This window comes from Alexandromys fortis, unplaced genomic scaffold, assembly GCF_014885135.2.
Source record: "Alexandromys fortis isolate MF-2015 unplaced genomic scaffold, M_Fortis_MF-2015_v1.1 scaffold_40, whole genome shotgun sequence".
NCBI classification, from domain to species: Eukaryota; Metazoa; Chordata; class Mammalia; order Rodentia; family Cricetidae; genus Alexandromys; species Alexandromys fortis.
Window position 1 is genome coordinate 2,683,442 of NW_026067966.1, and position 20,400 is coordinate 2,703,841.

At 41.1% G+C, this 20,400-nt stretch overlaps 1 pseudogene; it reads left to right on the forward strand.

Annotated features, from left to right (window-relative positions):
* The first annotated feature begins 18,498 nt into the window (after positions 1 to 18,498).
* LOC126508820 (60S ribosomal protein L13a-like) lies at positions 18,499 to 19,202 on the forward strand (annotated as a pseudogene).
* The last annotated feature ends 1,198 nt before the right edge of the window (positions 19,203 to 20,400 follow it).

Here is a 20,400-nt window from a genome sequence, read left to right on the forward strand (position 1 = left end):
ATTTATATCAAGATCACCATCTTGTAAATCTGTAAAATGGTCTTTTCCTTCAAGCCCAGGTGAGAAGAGGGATAATTATTAAAGGTTGCCACAAGACTTCATTTATAAAAACCAGGAACAGCAAAGTTGAACACATGAACTCTTTTGAATAGAAGTGACACCTTTAACACAAAACAAGCACATCTTCTGTGTACACAGCCTTATTTTAACGTTAATGTTTTAATATCATTAATTATGTTTTTATTTTTAATCTTATTAAATACATTTCAACAAAGGAACCTACAATTCTATAAAAGAACCCCAAATGTTACAATTCTATTAAAAGCCTAGCTTTTTATTTCCTATCTAGGCTCCCCATCTGTGCAAAATCCATTTTCCTATGACCTGGATGCTATTTCTGCTTCTCGTCTTTCCCTCTCTAATAGTCCGATCCCTTTTGACTCCCTCAAATATCTGTTAGCAGAGTCAAGTGTTTCATTTTCCTGACCTCTGAACACCTCTCACATTCTAAGGAAGATACATTAGTATTGCCAGAGTGTCTTCAGGATGTGTTTACAACGTTAAATGTACAGAGGTGAGGTTCATGGTCAGTGGTATAGGAAACCACCCTGGCCAATCACATTAAATTTCTGTAGGAACTAGAAATCAAAGAAAGCAGCAAACAATAAAAGGAGATAAACAATGCTTAGAAATTAGACATTTTTCTCATTTTAAGTCAATAGATATTTGAGGGAGTAAAAAGAGATTGGACTATTAGAGAGGGAAAGACGAGAAGCAGAATAAATAGTATCCCAGTAATAGGACTTTGCACACATGGGGAGCCTAGAATGGAAATAAAAAGCTAAGTTTTTAATAGAATTGTTTCATTTTGGGTTCTTATAGAGTTGTAGGTTCTTTTGTTGAATTGTATTAAAGAATCTTAAAAATAATTGTATTATATGTATGTATACATATATAGAGAGAGATAATGATATACGTATATATGTATTTAATTTGGTAAATATTTATTGAGGCCTTTCTGCCTGTCATAAAAACAGAAAACTATGACCTGATCATTTTCTCAGGAACTCAAGATGGGAAGAAAGACACATATCTTGGAGTGAAAATAAGAAAACAATGTATTAAATTGAATTGCCTCAGGTCCCTGGTAACAGAGTAAGACACATTCCTTTAATTTAAAGCCCCTTGTGATGATTAATTATGATTATCCATTCTCTCATAGTTTACAGATTTGATAGTTGTTTCCTTTGTTAGTAGCAGAAAGGAAAAAATGAGTTTTGGCCTAGTGGTTTTATCACCCTGGACAAAGTCCCTTCATTCAGGGATTTTCCTTGCCTGCTCTGTAATACTGAATGAACAAATTGTGAAGTGACTGGCAAATATATTAGCATACAAGTACACCCCCTCCATTCATCCTCTTGACGTAGTCGACCACTTGGATATGTTTCTGAGCTCTGGTTATGACCTTCGATGCTGCCACCTGAAAGCAAGCCAGCATCTCAGAAGTGAGAGATCCGTCATCCACCAGGAGCTAATCAATCACTAAGTAGTGCTGCTATTGCAGACTGGCTGACAATAAAAATGGGTAAATTCTATAATGATCACATTTTCATATCTTTTTATCTCATACCCCACCCAAAGGAAGCTCGAGGACCCCAAAGTCACATTAACACCTCCTATATGTGTTTTTCCAGTCTTGAATATACTACAATTTTGTTTTGCTTTATGTTGATAATTTCTTGTAGCAATTTACTACTTCACATAAGTCTGTCCCATTCCCAGATCTAGGCTTCTCTGATGGCACTAAGGACTAATGAAGTTGATTCATGTTGGGCTTCCTCCAACTAAGGGTTTGTGCACTCCAATGGGAACAGCTGTCATAAAAAACAGTCCCCTGGATGTTGTGTGACATTTTGATTGCATTCTGACAATAAAGTTTGCTTTGAATCAGTGGGCAGAGGTAGCTACTAGCTACCAAAATTAATCATAGAAGTTTTGGTGGGGCTTAGAGAGGATCTCAGTTGTTTTGGGATGGAGGAATGACAGGGAGAGGGGGTCACTAGTCGCTTCTCCACCAATTCTCTAATAATTCAGGTTCTTACCCTGATATCTGACTCTTGGGTTTTTATTGCTAAAGAATAATTAGATAAACACATCACCTGGAGGTTAAATTATTGGGTTAATATACTAAGTATTTTTCCACAAAATCATTTTTGGTAGAGAAAGTTAGTTGAGAAGGCTAATCTACTAATACATATAAAAATGCAAACATTTTCCTTGCGGTGTGGAAACTGTTTGGAAACAGAAAGTTGGCAATAATGTGAAATTGAGTTAGACCAAAAAAGTTGTTTGGAAGGTTCTAGAACTAGCCCACTGTAAACCAGAAGAAACTGCATCCTCATTAAAGATCCTGCAAGCATCACAATTGTGAAGAGATAGAATGTTACATTTCTACAGTTATCATAGGCCCTTTATAAAGAGGGGGGAAATTTCTTTGAATTTTTGCATCTGACCTAACTTTCTCGTTACCTCTTGTCTTGAAATATCACTTTAATAGACCTCTAGCCATAGAGGGGTTCTGCTTACTGGCTTGCTCAGCCTGCTTTCTTATAGAACTCAGAACCACCAGCCCAGGGGTGGCCCCATCCACAATTGCTTAGGCCCTCCCCTTTCAACTACTAATTTAGAAAACGCTCTACAGGCATTTTCTCAGTTGAGGTTCCCTCCTCTCAGATGACTATAGTTTGTATCAAGTTGACATAAATCTAGACAGCACAAAGGGTGTAGAAATTATGAATGCAAATTAGCATTGGAAAAGAGAGAGAGAGAGAGAGAGAGAGAGAGAGAGAGAGAGAGAGAGAGAGACTAAAGGTAAACAAATTTGGAAGGTTAATGACATTGAAGGACTGGAAGTTGATAAGCATAGAAGAAGATAAGAATGCTTTGTTAGGTTTAGCAAATAGACTGAGCAAAAGGACAGTCCAAAAGTGGAAAGGGAGTTCAAATAAGTGTTTAATGTTCTAGGAGTACATGTGGATGTAACCAGTAGAATTCAAACCATAGCTTCTTGTTGATATTAAAACAGGCACTTCTCTTATAAATGTTTATTGAGGATATTGTACATTTATTTGTGGATGCATATCTGCATTTATACGAAGTTAGATTCTAAGTAAGTGTTAGTGCTATACTTAGAATCCCAGCACTTGGAAGGAGAGAAGGGGCAAGATTGTGAAGTCTGAGGCCAGCCTGAGCAACATAGTGAGACCTTTCAAATAAATAAGTAAATAGCAAAAACAAGCACCAAACTGAAAGACCCTCTGGACCCCCCCTCAGAACCCGCAGCTGGCCTGCTTCCATGAGAACATCCTGTTTGCTTGAGACCCTCAGGACCCGCTCAGGACCCCCTCAGGACCTGCAGCTAGCCTGCTCTCATGAGAACATCCCGTTTGCTTAGGAGAACAGGATATCTGTAGTCGGCACAAGTGCCAAACTTAGAATATAAGCAGTTCACAAAAGGAAAAGTTGCCCCTACAGATGTTTTCCTTATCACGCAGCTATTCTCCTGCCCTGGAATAGACCAATCACTGCTAGTAACCCTTTGAATAAGCCAATCCAATAAGTTGGAAAACAACCTACAGGCCACCCCCCTTGTGTCTGGGGCTTTTTGCTTTAAAAGATGGACTGTAACAGATATCGTTGTCCTTCATATCCCGAACCTGAAGGACCCTGTCATGACAGAAAAAAAATCCTCTTGCTTTTGCATCAATTTGTGGTTATGTGAATGGTGTCTGGAGCAACTCTTCCCTGACGTTTGGACTTCTAGTCCAACAAAACAAACAAAAATAATCTCTTTTGAGAGTTGCTTATGATTTGCATGAGAAATGCCATCCATAGTCTGTGGTATTTGGATGCTTGTTCTTTAGTTGGTGGCACTGTTTGGGGAGGCTTGTGAGGTGTGGCCTTGTTAGAGTAAGTTAGTCACTGGGGGCGGGCTTTGAGAATAAAGAACCAGCACCATTTCGACTTCACTTTCTCTATTTTGTGGTTACAGTTCAAGATGTGAGCTCTTAGCTTCCTGTTCCTGTGACCATGGGCACTTATCCCTCTGGAACAGTGACCCCAAATAAACTCTTTCCTTTCTAAGTTGCCTTGGTTGTTGTTTTATCACAGTAGCAGAAAGCTAACTAATACCAGGATCTACTCTGTGGCAGTGGCAAAAGGCAATGGTTAAGGGGGGAATTCCTGCTCTCAAAAGAGTTGTTAGTCGTGCTCTACAATAATGACCCACCTGCAACATATTCTAGTGGCACAGAAGTTGTGGGAGTAACCAACCACCATTTGATTGGAATTTACGGACCACTCTATGCAACACTTGCCTGAAAATTCCTGGGTGGCCACAAACATGAGATTAGATAAGACATAGACCTAGAAGAAAATCAAATGCTGTCCTGCTGAATGGATGTAGCAATAAAATGCCTCCTAACAACATTCTGCCAAACACATATCTTGCTCTGTCATCTTCAGAGAGGCTTGCTCCTGCAGTAGATGGGAACAGATACAGAGACTCACAACTGGACAACTGTGGAGGGCAGGAGATGTTGGAATGTTCAGTTCTAGGTGAGAGTCCCCAGCGAATCTTGCCCACAGGGCACAGGGAACTCAGAAAGAAGAGAAGGGAGAAAGAATGTAAGAGCCAGTAGGATTGGAAGACACCAAAGAAATGAGACCTTCTAGACATAACAGGACTGAAGCATGAATGAACTCATGCACAGGGCCTGTCACAGGTTTACACAAGAGGGGGCCCAGCACTAGCCCCCATCCTTAACCCAGTGAGAGACCCAAGAACCAGAACCAATCCACTGGATGCAAAAGCACGAGGCAGTTTATTAGATATGCAGGCGCCTGTGGATGCTGCAGCAACTTAGTTACAATTAAGTTACTGAGCATGCCAGGCTGATGGCACATCATGTACTTATAAGGATTTAGGAGTTACATAAGAGGCTTGTCTAGCAACAGCATTTCATTGGTTCTCAAATTGGCGAGCTTAGCTCACCCTGGGGAAGCCCCCGCATCTATTCCCGAATTTCCCCGAAAAACCATAAAGCCAGATAAAATACCCTGTAGCAGGTTGACAATTTAGAGAAGATGTCTTGGAGGGGGTGGAGTAGTCCCAAAAAACCACAAAGCTAGATAGAGCATTCTGCAGCAAGTTTGACAATTTAGATAAACTGCCTTGGGGGGTGGAGGATTCTCTCTTCTTAGCCTAGTCAGTGAGTCTGCAACCCATACATACCCAGTTTTAACATCGGCTGAGCTGAGGGTCCCAGCTAAATTTTAGCAAAGTTTAACATAGTACATGGGCATGGGGGTCTTTCAAGTATGGGGGTCTTTCACCAGAACCCATATCCAACTGATAACTGCTCACAAAGGGAGAGTAGTTTTCTCCGATGGAGTCTTACTGGGCATACAAGCCACACTTAAGGGAGGCCCCATGCCTAGTAGTAGAAGGCCAACACAAAATGAATTCAGTGATATTTTTGGAGGGTTTTTTTTTTTTTTTTTTTTTTTTTGCAAAGTGCTTTGTTNGTGCTTTGTCTGTTTTTCTTGTCTTTTTTTTTGGTTTGGTTTTTTTTTACCTTACAGACCTTTTGCTTTTACATTATGGTTTCTGATTTTGTTTTTAAGGGTTTTCTGAGTGTGTGTCTCCTTGCCTGTCTGTTTTCTAAGGGGAGAGAGAAAGGTTTGGATTTGGGTGGGTGTGTAAGTCTGAAGGAATTGGAGGAGGGGAAACTGTAATCAGAATATATTGGATGAAAAGAATCTTTAATTAAAAAAAATAACCTGGCAGCCTCAGAGAAGAAAAAGTTAATAAACAAAAAGAATTAATAAAGCTTACAAGGTGTTAGACGAAGATACATCACCAGTATGGAAGACAGTACCGGGCCAGAAGAGAGCCACCGCAGTTTACAGGCCAGCTTCACCAGCTTGGGCCAGGGCAAGTTTTTTTCTTTTTAATTCTCTGATGTATTATATCCGCAGGGCAGTTTCCCCTCCCTCCTCTCCTATCAGTCTGCCCCCATCCCCAGGTCTACTCAGCCTTTGTTTTCCTTCAGAAAAAAGCAGGCAGGATCTGCAATTTTAAGCAGGCTTATCAGAGAAAAAAAATTTCACTGATCACCGTTGAGTAAAGAGCTGAATACTGAATAAGGTTACAGGAAACTTGAGGGAGAATGTTCTGGGCTGAGGGGGAAACAGCAAAAAGAAAGACCCTGCGTAGGGAGTGCGCTGGTGGTGTTGTGTAGGGAGTGCGCTGGTGGTGTTTGGGAACAACAGGAAGGACAGAATAGTTGCAACAGAGAACAAAAGGAAGAGGCAGAGGGACAAGTGGATTAAGAAGACGCCAAGGACCCTTATAAGGAATTGGGCTTTTATTCTACCTGAGAAGGAAACTTTGGAAAACTTTGGACAGAAGTGGCATTTAATTTGATCTGGATTATTCTAGTTGTGGAGAGCAAAGGTGAAAGAAGTAAGTAGGTGGATCCCAGCGGAGACTTGCGGTGTGTGCCAGGCGCAGCTAAGAGCTTAAGCAGTGGATGGACTACTGAGGAGGCTATGCATGCACGCTCTGGGCACAGGCAGGGACCTTTCACAACTCACGTGTACTCCCTCCTCCCTGTTTCCCCTCTTTTCACATTCTGGTACTTCCGGTCATGACAGTCGGTGAGAAAAGAGAAACAAGGCAAGTCTAGATCCAGTTAACTCCACAGCATAGTTCTGGGCAAAATGTTTCTCAAATAGTCAGCATGTCTACATGCCGAGCCTGCAGAAGGATCTGCCCCCTAGGTCAAGGTAACAAAGGGGATAGAAGCCCTGTGAGCAAAAAGATGCCAAACCTTCTCAGGTTGATCCACTCACCCACTGGACATCTGCAAGCCCAGCTGAAGAGTCAGCGTTTCCGTCAAAAGTGGCTTTTATGCCCCTAAAATGTAATTGGACGGCTGTTGTCATAATCTACATGACAGAGGTGTTATCTATGGCAAAGCCAGTGGGAAACTAATACTGTTTCACCCCAGCTGTGAAACTTTCAGATTTAGGCATTTTAAGTCACTTGAAAGCTAGTGAAGTTAGCTGCTATGTTTAGCCTCCCCCTCCCCCCAGTAACATGCAGGAAGAGAGATGTATTATAAAGTGATTAGCAACACGTGTGAAAAACGCGAGGCAAATAGTGGGGATAGAGAAAGGGAAACACGTCCCTCCCCCTAAGCCTGGTCTACACATATCTTCAGCTGAGTAAAAATTCCTGAACAGTTAACAGCATTTGGTCCAAATAAATAATGTTTCTTTTATATAGAGATATTTAAACAAGAATGTTAAAAAAGCAACGAACCATGCTCAAGGCATACATGACTGATGTTCAAATATCTTCCTTCTTTCCCAGATGTCTTCTGGGACTCTCACAAACAAGACTATTAACTCCATTTATAATAAAAACATATTTTAATTGTCTTGTGCAACATTTGTGACCTGGGATTTTATCTGATCAGCTGTAATTCTGTCCAATGCACCCAAGGAACCACATTTAAGTTCCTTAGCAACCATTTGAGATGAAACTGCAAAAGTAACTAAAATGATATTTAAAGTTATTATAGAGATACTCAAGAGCTTGTCTCTCGGGAAGCCTGCACTGGTGTTTGGGTATGTACTCGCCTTCCTTAGCCACTTCTGTTTCTATAAACCCCAGGCTTAAATTTTCTTCATGACTTCCACTGAATAACTCCAGTTCCAGGCTGGATGGCTCAGAAATTAAGAGCACTTGCTGCTCTTCTAGAAGACCTGAGTTCCCAGTAATTGCATCGGGTGGTTTACAACTCTAGCTCCAGTTCCAGGGGATCCAATACCCTGTGTGCACATACACACATATACATATGTATTGGTCATAACTAGAGAGATAGAACTGATAGAATTATATATATATATATAGTATAATATATACATATATAATATAAATGTATATATCCTTATGTTATGCTTAATTTCCAAATTTATTAGAGTGGCTTAGAGGCTGTGGTCCAGATAGTCCAACAATGGTTGTCTACCAAGGGAAGGGCCAAGAATCCAGTAGCTGATCCATCCTCGAGGCTGTATATATTAGCTGGTCTTCAGTATATGCCAGAATCTTGAAGAAGTATGATCTAATGCCAGTGAATTATGGTCTTACTAGCAATTGTGAGAACAAGCAGCCACAGAGCAACAGCTTTCTTCTCCCATGTCCTTTATGTAGGCTGCCAGCAGATGGTGGGGCCTGCAGTAAAGATGGCTCTTCCCACCTCAGAAAATTCAGATTAAGAGTGGGTCTTCTCAAGCAAAATGATTTCATTTAGAGAAAAATCTCTCACAGGTGTGCCCAGCAGCTTGGGTTTTAGAGAATGCCAGATGTTGTCAATTTGACAACCAAGAATAGCCATCACAAGTTCATACTTTGTCAGCTTGACACATAATCAATGTATACCATGCTTTATTTCCAAATGGAAACCATCACCAAAGCCAGGCATGGTGCCACTTGTCTTTAATCCCAGCACTCTGGAGGCAGAGGCAGGTGGATCTCTGTGAGTTCTTGTCTACCAAGAAAGTGCCAGGACAGCCATAGATATTACACTGAGAAGCCACGCCTCAAAAACAAACAAGCAAACTAAATCAATAACCAGGTCAAAATTATGCCTAACATGATATAACTACCCCATGTATATTTGCAAACACATATATATTTAGAATAGGTGGCAATGTCCCTTGAGGGGCATTCTTTTGGTATTTCAAAACTTAAATATGACAAACACTGATATTCTCTTAATTGATATTATATTACATAATAAATATGTTTAGGAAAGAAAACACAAATATATGTGCAAACATATTTCTAACAAAATATGATGGAAATGCTCATGTCCAGTATAATCCTCAATTCTGCATCTGGTCATGTGGCCTTTGCTGGTGTTTATAAACACCTTCTTCTACCACCCGTTCTGTATTTCCTCCACCTTCAGCAAGCACCTCACCATGTCTTGCTTCTTTTCCTGGAGAAGTGACACATACCTTCATTCTTGAAGGGTCTGTGCCCTTGGTCATCCTGCCGGGATTAGGTTGTTGTCATTTCCTATTGTCTTTAATCACAGGACTTGGTAGCACCAAGAGATGCCCTGAAGGATCTCCTGCACTCCAGACACAATCTGTCTTCATCATGGAGAAGCAATCCAATTTCCTCTTGGTAATGTGGATCATTCACCCCTCCTGACATGGCTGTTTCTTTCTTAGTCTGTTGGCATAAGGGCATCAGAAGCCCAAAGTAACCAAGGGGAAGTCTGAGCTTCCAGGTCAAAGCAGTATTTGTTGTGTTTTCTGGCAGGAGTGCTCCCCATTCTGGAACTGAAACTTCTAGGCCAGCAGAGCTTAAGGGCATGGAATCAGGAAGCAAAATCTTCCTAGTGGGTCACTTGGAGTCTTAGTGACTGGAGCCATTCCATTTTCTTTTTCCTTGATTCCTAGGATCTGGCTGTGGGAGAAAATATACCATATATTGGATTCATATACCACCTTCTGGGGAGTCCTGTCCCAGCTCTCCAAGCTGCTGCCACCCAATTGGCAATGTAATGGTTTCTTCAAAAGGCCACTCTATCTTTCTATCAGACCAGATGCTTCATGGTGGTGGGGAACATGCTAAGACCAGTGGATTCCATGTTCACAGGCCCACTATCACACTTCTCTATCTGTGAATTGAGTTCCTACATCACCAGCAATGCTGTATGAAATATCATGATGATGGATAAGGAATTCTGTAAGTTCATGGGTGGTGGTTTTGGCAGAAGCCAAAATTATGTGCAGGAAAGTCAAATCCATACCTGAATAAGCATCAACTCCAGTAAGGACAATGTGCTGTCTTTATCACTGAGGAAGTACTATAATGTCAATCTGCCACTAGGTCACTGGTTGGTCACCTTGGGGATTGATGTCATATCTAGGGCTCAGTGTTGGTCTCTGCTATTGGCAGATGTGGCACTCAGCAGAAGCAGACTCTACATTCATTTCCCAGCTTCCAAGACACAAATAATAATGCAGAAATTATATTAATTACAATAGTGTTGGTCAATAGCTTACATATATTTCTATCTAACTCTTACATCTTAAATTAACCCATTTCTATTAATATGTGTATTGCCACTAGGTTTTTGCTTACCCGTGCTGGCATGTTACTCCTTTGGCAGTTACATGGCATCTCTTTGACTCTGCCTACTTTCTCTCTATATCTCTGTTCAGATTTCCTACCTGGCTTTACTCTACTAAGCCATTGGCTAAAACAGCTTCTTTAATAACCAATGGTAATAAAACAAATATATAGCATACAGAGGGGAATTCTACATCATCTCTCCTTTTCTTTCTAAATAAAAAGAAAGGTTTTAACTTTAACATAGTAAAATTACATATACAAAGCAAGTATCAAGCAAGAATTACAGTTACAATATTCATATCTACTTTATTTTTTATCATAACTAAAGAAAATTATAACTATCTAGTCTTCAACTCTTCAAGGACCAAAGAAGGATATAATATTACCTAAGTAAACAGGAAGTGCATTATAAGCAGCTTCCAAAGTTCTAGAAATGACAGAGACATCTTGTTGCCTAGACAGTCATCCAAACTTCTTCTGTAATCTTACAACATCCATCTTCAGCCTCCAGGCCCATGGTATCTGGCAGACTTTTCAGTGAAGCAGGAAACTTGAAGATCTGTCCTGCATTATACTGTCAACATTCATCAGCTGTCTTTTTCTATATCCTGCAGAATGTCTGGCAGTTTCTTCTGTGAATCAGGACCTCTGAAGGACTGTCTCATCTTTAGGCAAGTCCAGCAATCATTTTTATGTGGGCTCTGCATGTCCATTTCATACAACATACCATCAAGCAGTCCAGGCAAGAACAGTTTCTTTCTCAAATGGCTAACAAATTCCATAACGAGTCTCTTCAATGTCTATCATCCTCTTGAAGTAAATGGCGCTGCCAGAAGCAGACATGTCTCACTATTGAGATAAGGCTCAGTTCTTAAAACCTTTTAAATGCCATATTCTGTAGGTCTTTGGAGTACTGAAGATTATCTATATAATTGAAATATGTCTCTGTACATCTAGAAAACCAAACTAACATGACTACAAGTTTGACTATTTTGACCACCTATTGATCTGCAATTTTTAATTATACATTACATTTTTAAATGAGCTGAACAAACATAATACTTTAATAAAGAGCAAAAATATACATATAAAAATTGACCTTAGATTTATATCAATAAGCCAAGATCCATACCAATGCAAAGTATTCATCTCTATAATATATCCCCCTTTAAATGTAAACCAACATTTATAAACAATCGTTTAGGGAATTTGATCATTTTTCTCTAGACTACTTCCTCCTGATTGGGGGCACTCTTTAACAGGTCTTTCATGGGTATCCTGTCTGGTAGGTCCATCTCAGCCAGCAGTCCTTAAGCTGTCATGGATGTTGGACCATCTTGGCCAATGCTTCAGGGAGTCTTGTTTGGTCAAACCATATTAGCTGATAAGCTTTCTATCCTCTGTGGAAACAAAAGAAGAACCTCTTTTCCAAAGCAACATATCTTTAGACCTAAATTTTGAATTCATGATACCTTTAAAACATATATGTTGGTTTAGCTTAGCAGCCTGTACAATTACATGTCTCTCTGTACTTAGCTCATTCACAGTTAAAATATTTAAAGAAAACACAATAGTATACATAATCTAGACCCTTTGTTTATTTTCCATCTTTATGTTGCTTATTTTTCTTCACTCCTTTAATCTATGGCTGTCTGTACTCTGTCTCTTTAAATACTCTTTTTTAATTGTTTTAAAACTATTTATTTCTTTTTATAACTATCTTTACTCTTTTCTTTCTCTCTCTCAAGGCTACATACATTTTTTAAAGACACTATGACCCATTCAGAGTTTTGTTTTTCCATCTGAATCTGTCTTTATTTTGTATCTGTAATCATTTTCTGAACAGGAGTGCCTTTTCTTAAAATGCTAAGTGGGCAAGGCTAGGACTAAGGCTGCTTTACCTTTTGACTCTGCCCAGTCCAACATGGCGGAGGTTTGTTAACTGCCAGCTCTACTAATCATGCTCTCCATCCCAGCTCCAGGGACGCAGTGGGTCCATTTCACCATCAGTCAACCTGTAGCACTCTGCTCACAAATCCCATTCAAATGCTCTGTAGCCAGACCTCCCAAAATAGCCAGAGCCTTTTGTGCCAGCATAAACCAGGAAGTCCTCCCCTAAAGAAGCTGAGCAGCCTTTTCTGCCAATATTGATTCAGGAAGACCTTTCTTAAAAGAGCCACAGTGCCCCTATTCACCACCTTCAAAAAAAAAAAAAAAAAATAAAACAGCTACCAAGAAGCTATGCTAAACTCTGTTCTTTTGTGTCTAGAATTCCTTCTCAAGCTCTCTCAGGTTTTATGTGAATGTAGTTACCTCATGTTGGCATACCATTTTGTAGGCAGAGAGTGCTCGTTCATTTCCCGGCTGCCCAGACCCAAGAAATAACACAGAAATTATATTAATTACAACACTGTTTGGCCAATAGCTTAAGCATATTTCTGCTAACTCTTATATCTTAAATTAACCTACTTCTATTAATCTGTGTACTGCCACTAGGCTGCAGTTTACCAGTGCTGGCATGTTACTCCTTTGGCAGCTACATGGTGTCTCTTTGACTCCGCCTACTTTCCCTCTATATCTATGTTCAGATTTCTCTCCTGGCTCTGCTAAGCCATTGGTTGAAACAGCTTCTTTAATAACCAATGATAATAAAGCATGTTCATAGCGTACAGAGAGGAATCTCACATCGCAAAGGGACAATCGTTGTCTGCAGATGTTGTAGAGCCTTGCTCTGAAATCCCAAAGGATAGTCCACCTGCCAAAGGCTCCAAGTAGCATCCCTGTCACTGAGACCTTGTCATAGTCACTGTTCTATCACTGTGAAGAGAGACCGTGACCAAGGCAACTCTTACATAAGAAAGCATTTAATTGAGGGCTTTCTTATAGTTTCAGAAGTTTAGTCCATTATCATCATGGCGGGAAGTGTGGCAGCAGGCATGGAAGACATGGCAGGCATGATGCTGAAAAGGAAGTTAAGAGGTACACACTGATCTTCAGGCAGAGAGAGATGAGGGGGAGACTGGGCCTAACATGGGCTTTGAAACCTCAGAGCCCACTCCTAATCAAACAGTTCCTCCAACAAGCCACACCTACTCCAACATGCCACACCTTCTAATTCTTCCTAAAGTTCCATTCTCTGGTGACTAAGCATTCAAATATATGAGCCTATGGGGCCATTCTTACTCAAAACACCATATATTCCAAGTATTATTGAGTCTGCTGGATCATGTGGTCCAAGTGGCAGAGCAGCCTGGACCTCTTAAAAGCCTTCTCCTTTTCCAGGCTCCACTCAAAGCAAACAGCTTTCCTAGTCACTTGGTATATGGGCTGGAGTAACACACCTAACTGAGGAATGTGCTGTCTCCAGATCCAAATAGGCCAACAAAACGTTGTGCTTCTTACTTGGTGGTGGGGCCAGGTGCAATAACTTATCCTTCACTTAGAAGAAATATTTCTGCATGTTTCGCACCACTGGACTCCCTAAGAATTTCACTGAGGTAGAAGGCCCTTGAATTGTGGTTGGATTTATTTCCTATCCTCTGATCCACGTGTTACCAACAAGTCCAAAGTGGTTGCTACCTCCTGCTTACTTGATTCAATCGGCATAGTGTCATAAATACAGTGATATTTGTGGAAGGGAAATATGATCAAGATCCTTATGACAGGGCAGGAGAGTTAATATATCCTTGAGGTAAACTGTAAAGGTATACTGCTGGACTTGCCAACCGAAAGCAAATTGCTTCTGGTGGTCCTTATGGACTGGTACTTAGATAAAGGGCACTTGCTAGATCAATGGCCGCATACTATATACCAGGAGATGTGTTAATTGGCTTAAGTAAGGACACCACATCTGTTACAACAGCTGCAATTGGAGTTACTATCTGATTGAGTTTTCAATAGCCAACTGTCATCCTCCGTGAAACTCCTGTCTTCTGCACTGGCCAGAATGGAGAGTTAAAGGGGGATGTGGTGGGAACCACCACCCTTGTGTCTTTCAAGTCCTTGATGGTGGCACTAATCTCTGCAGTTCCTCCGGGGATGCCATACTGTTTTTGACTCACTGTTTTCCCTGGCAGAGATAACTCTAAAGGCTTCTCTTTGGCCTTTCCAACCATAATAGTCCTTAATCTATAGATCATGGAGCCAATGTGAGAATTCTGCCAACTTCTAAGTATATCTGTCCCAACTATGCATTCTAGGAGGAGGAAATGATGACTTTGGAGATCCACTGGACCTACTATAAGTTGAACTTTTGATAAAATTCCATTCGGCACCTGACCTCCGTAAGCCACCATTTTAACTGAAGGGCCACACTGTTCCTTGTGTTCTACCCAAATCAGTGTCAACTCAGGAAAAGGCTCCAATAGACCCCAGAAAGTCCAATTATTTTCTTTCCCCCGGTGTTATACCAAGAAACCCCGTAAAAGGTCATAGGTCTGTCTGGGGAAGGACTGCAGAAAGGCTAACAGTAAAACTCTTGGGTATTTTGTCAAGGTCTCCTGAGAACTTGGCTGTCCCTTCATTCAAGGGGTTCTGGGTCTGTAAACTGGCTTAAGTCTGGAAACTGGTTCATGGGCTGAGAGTCCCCTTTGCAATGATCTATCCAACGGAGCCCTTCTTTCATTTGCTTGAGGATTTTTCTGCTTATATGTATTTAACAAAAATACAGTAGACTTCCTTTTTTTATTGTTCTTTGTTTTTCGAGACAGGGTTTCTTTGTAGCTTTGGAGCCTGTTCTGGAACTCACTCTGGCCTTGAACTCACAAAGAAAATCTGCCTTTGCCTCCTGAGTGCTAGGATGAAAGGCATACACCACCACCACCTGGCTATAGTAGGTTTCTTATCTGTTTCATGCCTGGAAACACCATAATGGATTGGTCAGTACCGATGATCTATATGTATCATAACACAATTAATAATAAATTTTATTGGGCAGTGGTGGCACATGCCTTTATTCCTGCACTTGGAAGGAAGAGGCAGGTGGATCTCTGTGAGTTCAAGGCCACCATGGTCTAAAAAGTGAGCTCTAGGACAGTCAGAGCTGTTAAACCAAGAAACCCTGCCTCTAAAAATTAAAAACCAAAACCAAACAAATAAAATCTCTGAAAAATTTTTAAAAATGCCAATTCTACTGTGTAGCAACTCACCCTGAAATTCTTTTCTCTAGTGACATCAAGAATCATGATTTCCTCTGAACAGAAGTCCCTGGAAAGAAGTTGTCAGGCTACCACAGGTGACACCTACAGCTGTGACTCTGGCCTACGTCCCACGGCTGCTAAAATTGTTACTGTGCTCTGACAGACTGTGTGACATCTGACTTGATTCTGGGTGCTTGCTGAGGCATTCACAGGCTGAGGCTGTTCCTCAATAGTATGTCCAGAGTAGGGAACCTTCATGATGGGAACACATTTTTGAAGCAGTATCTTTCAAAACTATAAGACACAAATTTAAAAACAAACAAATAAATAGAGGCTGAGGTATAACTTAGGGGTAGTGCACCTGCCTAGCAAGTCTGAGAGCCTATGTTTAATCTCCAACTCTGTAACACCTCACCAATAAAAAAAAATTGTTAGAGCAAGAAGTGAGAGGAAGTAATTGAAGAAGAGAAGTCAATGTGTGTCAAGGCCCAAAAGACTAGAACTAAGATCAATAGGAGAAACCTTGTATGTCTTTAAAGAGTGAGAGAAGCCACTCAGCTAGCATATTGAAATGCTGGTAGAGATTAAAATGGGGGTAAAAGACAGTGTGAGACGTCAGGTAAATATTGAAAGGGTAGACCCGACACCATCAGTGAGTGTGATGAGCGCAGTACCATGGACAAGGCTTGAGAGCCCCAATTCTCTCCTTCAAGAATGTTCCTCTCTCCTGACTGGGAAACGCCATGGAGGGGCAGATGATGGAGGGAGATGAAGACTTCTCTTTGGGACTCATTGTATCAGAGGTCTCTGTGAAACTTGTTAGTGGACATACTCAGAAAAGCTGTCCTAGATCTGGGCTGGGGGGACTCACACCTAAGCCAACCTAAGTAGGCTACAGAATAATTCGTGGTTTCAAAAAGAGTCAATAAATCTTATTGGAGTTGTAAATTTGGCCCCTCAACACATCAGTGACAGTGGAATCTCCCAGGTTACAACAATCAGGCAAGAGGAGCTGCAGGGTGAGAGGAAGGTTTAAGACAAAGTTCAAGGAGAAAGTAGCTGGATATTGTGAAAGCCAAAGACAGGGCATTGAAAATACCATCAACCATTTTTAACATTTTGAGAAGGTATTTGAAAATCTAAGAATGACTTGGAATGAGCAATGTCATCAGAATCACCGGCCACACTGGTTAAGGCGTTTTGATAGAGTGGTGTCGAAGAAGCCAGTCTAGAGGAAGCATGCCAGACAGTATTCAGGTCCACTTGAAGTTGATGACCGTGAATTTGTAGACCATGGAGAAGTGTAATTGAACTCTAGTCGCTCAACAGTCCTTGCACAGGCACACACAAAACAGGCAGATGGCTCCATTCATCTGGGACTGGGATTCTGCCAGGAGACTGTGGGGAACAATAAGGAGTCAAGGGATTTTGGCAAGCGTGATGGGCTTGATGGGCCATGGAAGCTAAGCAGAATAAGGAAAAAGCAAAGGCAAGAGGGAGGATGTCAATCAACTGGGAGGATGAGGACAGTTGTGAGCTGTAGGAGAGTGGTTGTACAGAGTGGGGTTTTAGGGCAGGGCAGAACAATTTGGCACGTTGATATTAGGAGTACTGCCTTAGGAAGCCAAGGAAAGGGAGTAGAGACTCGTCGTGTGCCCAGGACTCTGTTAATGCTTGCTTCTTGAGCTTTGCTAATAGGATGGACTTCTACTTTCCAAAAGTTAATACTGAACAACAATTATATAGTTCAAATGGAACTTCTGTTGGTGGTAATTTCATGACCAATACAACACAGCATGGACTGTCAGTTCTAGTAACATGTAAACAAGGAGTTTCTCAAAAGTAGTTGCCAGCATTTCTGTCTGGGTGCTGGTATTATGTATAAGATTTTAAGGTATCCCTTTCAGTCATAGCCCACAGTGATCTGAGCAGCACCATCACCATTAGTAGCTGGAATTCCTTGTTCAGAACTCAAACTCTTGCTTCCTATGTTTCACCAAGATACCATAATGAGTCAGCCCCAAGATAGACCATAAAGTTCTCATGTTATTTTTCAATGTAGAGGCTGTGAGACTGTAACTCTTGAGATGAAGGGAGTCTCTCTGAAACAAACCAAGCCCAACCAATCAACCAACCATCCAACCAAACAACTAACCTATCAACCAACCAACCAACAAACCGATCAAACAACCATTACTGAGCCTTTACAAATACTAACAAGATAGGGATGGAGTTATGGGATGTTCTGCGGCTACAAGTGGCAAGGTTGCATTAGAGTGAAATAGGGCTGCCAGATCAGAATGCCAAGGATATTTCCACACTTCTTCTTTTGGGGAAGGACAGCACAACATGTTTACACTGACCTTACATTGGCTATAAATATAGGGTTGAGCTAATTCAAAGTGAGGAAGACTTAATTTATTTCATACAACTTTATTCAAGAAAATGATGAGCTGCTATTGAGGAATGTAGATATGCTTGCCACAAATGTATAGTTATAGCAATGTTCATGAATAATTACAGATACAAGACTGACAATAACGTAGCACCTACCATCCGCCACACAATGCTTTCTACACTTTACTCATTTAATTGACACATTTTTCTCAGAATTCATAATAGTCAGATATTCAATATATAACACAGTTTCAAAAACTTGAAACCAACCTTTTAAGTATTTGAAGAGGAAAGTTCGGTTTGTGAGGTTAAACTAAAATTTTCAATCTAATAGCTGGGAAAATTACACATGAAAATCAATAGCAAAATGGGCATTGGTGGTGCATGCCTTTAATCTCAGAACTTGGAAGGCAGAGGCAGGTGGATCTCTGTGAGTTTGAGGTCAGCCTGGTCTACAGAGCAAGTACCAGGGTGATAGGCTCTAAATCTACAGAGAAGCCCTGTCTCGAAAAACCAAAAAAAGAAAAAAGAAGAAATAAGAAAAGAAAAAAAAAGAAAATTAGTAGCAAAAGAAAAATATTCCAGATCACTTGAAACAATACGAGTGTAATAAAATACTTGGCTGTTTTTCTTGGATCAGAAACCATATCAACCTTCAGGAGCAGAGAAAGAAAATTCAATTTAAAAGAATGTTCATATGTTCAGTTTAAAAAGAAGCCTCAAGCTTTTTCCCAGGCGGCTGCTGAAGATGGTGGAGGGGCAGGTTCTGGTGTTGGACGGCCGAGGCCATCTTCTGGGTCGCCTGGCGGCCATTGTGGCCAAGCAGGTACTGCTGGGCCGAAACATGGTCGTTGTTCGCTGTGAGGGCATCAACATTTCTAGAAATTTGTACAGAAACAAGTTGAAGTATCTGGCCTTTCTCCGAAAGCAGATGAACACCAACCCCTCCTGAGGCCCCTACCACTTCCAAGCCCCGAGTCACATTTTTTTTGGCGCACTGTGCGAGGCATGCTGCCCCACAAGACCAAGCGAGGCCAGGCTGCCCTGGAACGCCTCAAGGTGTTGGATGGGATCCCTCCACCCTATGACAAGAAAAAGCAGATGGTGGTCCCTGCCGCCCTCAAGGTTGTGCGGCTGAAGCCTACCAGGAAGTTTGCTTACCTGGGGCGTCTGGCTCTTGAGGTCGGGTGGAAGTACCAGGCAGTAACAGCCACTCTAGAGGAGAAACGAAAGGAAAAGACCAAGATGCACTATCGGAAGAAGAAGCAGATCTTGAGGCAACAGAAACAGGCAGAAAAGAACGTGGAGAAGAAAATCTGCAAGTTCACAGAGGTCCTCAAGACCAACGAACTCCTTGTGTGAGCCCAATAAAGACTATTTGTGCCTCATGCCTGACTGGCCTGCTCTTCCTCCACCGCCGACTAGGGAAGTGGGGACAAAAGTGCTTTAGGCACTGCTCCTGTGGGAAAGAGGGTGTTTTTATAAAAGCTCTGAGCTGTAATTACTTGGGCTTTAGTGTTAATGACTGGGCTGCTCAGCCCATCAATGTATTCTGCAGCTGTGAGGACGGAGACCTAACATCTGGGGTGGGATTCAGAAGTGCACACTGGGAAGCCACTGCCTTTTCCCCTTCCCAGCGCTGCTCAGAAAGCAATTTTACTTTCTTGTTGCAACATTCTGTTGCTAATAAATTATTTGACTGTTAAAAAAAAATAAAGTAAAAAAATAAAAAGAAGCCTCAATTGTCATCTCTTATGCCTCCTTTCTCTCTACAGAGTCCACTTCAAAATTAAGATTAAATATCAGATCCAGGCTAGGCAATTTCTCACCCCCTGAACATCTAAAATAACTTACACAAGAGAAAGTTTATTTTGGCTCACATTTTTGGGGTTTTAGTTCACAGTCATCTAGCCCCATTGTGTCTGGACATGTGGTGAAATAGAGCATCATGACGGAGGGTGGGCTGAACAGATATGCTCACCTCATGGTAGCCAGGAAAGAGAGGAGAGGGAGTTGGGGAGGGGGAGGAATAGTGGAGAAAGGAAGGAAGGGAAGGGAGATAAAGTCAACTAGGCCTGACCTACTTACTAATAGTCAATCCATTTAGCTATGAACTGGCCAAGGATTGATCCAGTGATGAAGTTAGCGCTTTCAAGATTCAGTTACCTCTCAATATTAATACCAGCTAGAGACCACACCTTCTATACAGGAACTCTTTGGAGGAGGAGGTCACTTCAAATTTAAAATGTAATGAGACCCAAGAGATCATACACTGCATATAGTTACTATTGTAAGTAACTATATGTAAGTAAAGACTGCACTTTCGTTTTCCCAGCTGCCCAGACCCAAATAATCACACAGAAACTGTATTAATTACAACACTGATCGGCCAGTGACTCAGGCATATTCCTAGCTAGCTCTTAATCTTTAATTAACCCACTTCTATTAATCTATGTATTGCCACAAAGTTAACCTATTTCTATTTCTATTAACCTATATCTATTATTTAATATAATAGAAATCTATGTATTGCCCCAACTTCCTGGCAATACATAGATTAATAAAAATGCGTTAATTAAAGATGTAAGAGCTAGCTAAAATTATGCCTGAGTCATTGGCTGAACAATGTTTTAAATAATACAGTTT